Below are 5,158 nucleotides of genomic sequence, written 5' to 3'. Positions count from 1 at the left end.
AGCCTCACAGGGTACCCTCAGACTACCCCATGCATATATGTATCTTTTAAAGCAAACGAGAGGACAGCTGTCTTTTCTTGGTGTTGCTAGACGCGCCACAACCGGGACAATTCCTATTCAGCTACAGGCAAACAGCAGCGGCGCTCCTTTTTGTTTTTCCTGAACTAAAAGCCAGGCTCAGAGCTACCGGCGACGGGCGATACGCCCGTGCTACTTGAGGGATGGCGGGTGCACGAACGCACCATAACGCAGTGCAGTAGCGCGACCCTCCCTGCAAGAAATACCCGTCCACTACATGAGGTTATCAACCCTCGTGCATGCTACCGGATCTGCAGGGTGACAAGCCACTTGGCAGTAATAAATGCGGTTTGTGCATTATTAAATAACTCCAGCCACCAGATATTTTATCCGGTCGGGGGGAAAGCCAGGCCAGGAAAACAGCTCAGTCATTTCGAACAAGCAGACAGCGAACAGCTACTGAAATAGGTAAGTCGCGAAGGCAAATGGAACTCCAACTACCCTTTGGGCTATGGGGGTAGAGTGGAGATTTCCAGAGCCTGTGCACCATGGCTAAACGAAGACAAAGCATTGGTGTGAACCGCCTTGTCAAATAGGGGCACACCAGTGTTATGTGTTGTGAATGAGTGGGCTGTGGAGCCAAACAAGTATTTCATTCATTGCGCCTTTTCGGACCCACCATTTGATTTGCGTGCGCCGCGCGTGTTCAGGGGATGCAGGATAGTTTCGAACAGCCAGGAACTTAGGCTTCAGTTTAGCTGAGGTTAGTTGAATCCAGTCGAGCAAAGCACCAGGCATTAAACAGAGCTGATGTAGTTACTCAGAAATGGGACCAGAAATGAAGAACTAGGAATAATTTGGCTGCTTACAAAAACTTATGGCAGGAGGAAGGAGATAAAACCAGGTCAGTGGAAATGAGCTTGGCGACAATTACGATGGCAGGCGCTAGACACTGCAACTCAACTACGCTCGAGAGAGCGGAAGAGGATGTGGTCGCAGGAATTGAATCCCTGCATAAGAAATAGATAAAGTGACAAGTTATGGATAGGAACACTTGGGAGGGTGGTTGTCACACTTGTGGGTGTGCTAAGGGGTCCAGGCTGGTGAGTGTAAACGCTAGGACGAAGTAACGGAACATTCGAGGTGAGTGCGCAGATTAGAAGAGCTTGGGCTCTGTTTGCAAAAAGTGTCTAGTGTAAGCTGAGGCGCAAAAAAGCGCTCAGCTCTCTCAATAAAAAGGTAAGAATCCACGGATTTGCGAAAATCCACATGAGATGAGATAGTGCAAATATGGGAGGGGAGCTTGTTCCATAGTTTGGAATACAGCCAGGGGGAAAATTTTCGTATAAAGTCAGTTCGGTAGGTTGAAAATGGGAGCAAAAATCCGTATTATAGGGAGGAGAGTAGGAAATTCAGGCGGTAGCTTGTTCCATAGTTTGGAATACAGGCAAGGGGAAAATTTTCGTATAAAGTCAGTTCGGTAGGTTGAAAATGGGAGCAAAAATCCGTATTATAGGGAGGAGAGTAGGAAAATTCAGGCGGTAGTCAACCATTTAAGCCCGGCAGTAGGTTAGGCTATCGAGAAGGCCCGGATTCAGCCAGATGCGCCTTAGCCATAGTGGATCCAGCCCAAGTGACGAACAGCGAGGACGATACGTCAGTGTGGATGACGCCAGAAGTGAGGACATAGTAAACGAGCGCTGCACATTCCCAACAGACGTCTGGCATGCCCGCGAATACTGTGAGGCAAATTCGTGGCTGGATTCAAGAGTGGAAGGATCGGCGAACGTAAGCGCAGCACTTGCGAGCTTTGGCCACTCTGTACCCTGAATGTTGGTTAAAGCTAAATACACAGGAATACCTAAGACCTAAGTCTCTCGCTTCGGGGAGAGTGGGAATCGACAGTCCATTGAGTGCGCGTCTCATCAGGTATCTGAAATCGATGTGACATGGCTTGGCAATGTACAACAGCGAAAGACGGGAGTTGGAGGACCATGGTGATAAAGAAATCAGGTCAGACTGAATGTTAGCAAGAGTAGAAACAGAGTCATTGGCCTTAAACGTGTAAGCTATCTCAATGTCATCAAGAACAGAAAAGGGGCTTCATGGATGATCGAATCAATGACTATATTGATGTATACTAAGAACAGTAGAGGGCCAAGCACACTACTCTGAGTAACTCCTCTGGTAATGGGAAGGGGGTGATGGGGAGAGTTTATCGATTTTGATGACCTGGGTTCCCTCAGTGGGGTAAGAAGTGAACCATTGAAGTAGAGGACCACCAATTCTCGTGGATCTTAATTTATTGAGGAGCGCACCGTTGGGAACTTGGTCAAACGCCTTGCGGATATCAAAATAGATAGGTATAATACACATCTCGGTACCGTAGACGGTCGAACTATGATTAAAGAAACCAATCTGACATGTTAGCCGTGTTGAGGGTTTTGGTGGTTAACAGGTAGTCCATGACAGTGAATTTGATAAGGCGCTATAGGGCACGGAAAAGTAAGCAGGTATGACGGATGCCGCGATAGCTGCCTACAGAAGTTCGTGGACCTCACTTTTAGTGTGGAACAGAGGTAGAGTGCTTCCACTGACTTATGACTGTACCAGTGTGAAGGGCGATGTTCGGAGGGAGGAAATTTCATTTTCCATCTGATGCACACGTGTTCTGAGATTTTCCAGGTCATTCAGGACATGGGAACCTACTAGTAGTGGTGAAGACTGTTGCCGAATTGAAGAGGAGGAGATATGTCAGTTAGTTCAACTGAACAATCTGAGGTTGCTCGGAATACCGTCTTTGTGGGACTCGAACTGTGAGGCTATTGAGAGCTGGGTCTTCTGGCTCTCAGCCGCTTCTTTGAACATACTGGGGGAATGACTTATGGGGATTTGGGGTCTAGCAACCGCTTCGAGGAGGAAGATGGGAGCGGTGTCATAATGAGATATTTCGGAGCAGGTTGAGGAATAATTGATTTGGGGGAACACAGTTGGGAGAGTTCTAGGGTAATGGGAAAACTATGGACCGTATTACGAGGGTCACAGTCAATCTTAGATACCTATGTAAACTGGTAGTTCAAATAGGACTGTGTGAGCATGAGACAGTTGCGGCACGCTGAATGCGAACGATTATGCAGCTAAGGACTGAACGTGCTCGGCGAACTGGGGTTAAAATTGATTAGGCCTACTGGAGAAGGGAGAGAGATGGTTGCTCTGTTTTTCGAGCTGGCTCAAAACGAGGGAGGGCTGGTGGGGTTGTTTTGTACTTACGTGCTGCCCTGCCCATCCAGGTTATCCTCTCTGATACCACTCCTGCACCCTTCTGCGATTCACTGTGGATCCAAATCCCGCTGCGCGGGGCCGACTCTCTCCCTATTGGTGTGGTCTACCGTAGCCCCTCGAGTCCCTCCGAAGATGACCAATTCCTCATACGAACCCTTGAGCGTTCCTCCAACCACTTCACACACCCTGCAGGCAATTGACTTCATCGTTCCAAAGGCCTCCTGGATGAAGCTCCATCGCGTCGAATCAAGTGGAATTTCCGCAGCGGCGCTGATTGAAGTCGTCAAACAGATCGCTTGGACTCAACATGTCGTTTCATCCACCAGATACCACACAGGCCCACTACCACCCTTTCAAGATTTGAACATCACTAACGAAAGACATTTCGTTGATCAAATATTGCTTAACGCTCTTTTGGGACATGCCGATCACTGTGCCTACCTTTGATTTCATCCGCTACTGGGCCAGAAATAATAATAATAAAGGTTTGTTCCCAACTTGTGTGTGGTATACCGTCTGGCGTGACCATAGTTTTACAGTCAGAATGGAGCATGACCGGGGGATTTGTTGGGGCGCGGATTGCACAAAAAGAGGAAAATGTTATAAACAGTGGGGAATACCCAATGACTTAATAATAATAGGTATTTCCCGACCTGTTGAGAACAATGGGCATGAAGTTCCGACTAGTACAAAGACAGCCAGGTGGCATGAACTAAAACTGAAAACCACTGCTGGCGATGAGTGACCTTGGGTGGTTGGGTAAATGGCCGGGGTCCCAAAGAGCAAAAATGGAGATGGAGATGAGATAATTCAAATTGGGAGCATATGGCAAGTTTTGTCTCAAAAATGTGTTGTAATCTGAAAGCAAGCAGACCCACTGGTTGCACTGTCGTGGGGAAGTCAGGTGCAGGGGAAAAGGTTGGATGGGCCAAGTTGCTAATATATTGGGTGACCATAACTCCGTATACCGATTTGAACTTGTTCAAGAAGCGGGCCGAAATTGCAGCAGAAAAGCTAGGCTAGCCAACTCTGAGCGAAAATTCACTGGGCGTGGAAGAGCCCATCCCAGAGATGGGGCCGGATGAGAACTGCTCGAAGTTGTGGCTACAGACTTGAGTGGCGAGGGGTTGCGGTCGACATTCTGTAGATAATGGTTGCGGGAGTGCCATGCCATCATCGCACTTATATGCTTCGGTTTGTGCACAGCCCCGTACCGGTCGTCAAGGGTCGGAGAAGGGATACGCAGTGCCTTGACAGCTGGTTCTGGGTGAGACGGAGATTGACAAAGGGAATCATGCAGACTTAGGCTCACGGAGAATTTCCCGTTTGTTGGAGGACGTGTGAGTGCTGAACGGGCACCAGCCAGCTTGAATAAATAGCGGTTGTTGCTTCTAGTGTTGGGCTCGCCTCGGTAGAGTTATGTAACTGGCAATGCAATAAACCACGGATGGAAAAAAACTGGCCTCTCATTTGTAAAAAAATTAAAAGATCACTTTGGGATAACACGAAGATACCCCGCAATGCCCATGTCTTACATCGGCGAGCATAGTTGTATCTGCTTTCGTCAGAACAGAGGCTACACCTCACCAAAACCCATTCCGTCATCCAAACAGAGAATACATCTACTCACCACTCCCAGTGGTAGACACGAAAGTTTTCATCGCTATGCAGCACCTACAGATTAGAGCTGATAGCAGTGCTTCGGGGACTGGTGTCTATTTCTCAAGCACAAATTTTCTCTCCTGGTATTATCCAAATCATGTAATAAACACTCGATTAACCAGTTAGCTTAGAAGTCCATTCCCACCAGCCCTTACACATCTGATTCCCATACCACGCTTCTGCGCACTTATATCGG

The sequence above is a fragment of the Opisthorchis viverrini genome, assembly GCF_000715545.1.
Source record: "Opisthorchis viverrini unplaced genomic scaffold opera_v5_6, whole genome shotgun sequence".
Lineage (NCBI taxonomy): Eukaryota > Metazoa > Platyhelminthes > Trematoda > Opisthorchiida > Opisthorchiidae > Opisthorchis > Opisthorchis viverrini.
This window is presented reverse-complemented; position numbering follows the sequence as displayed.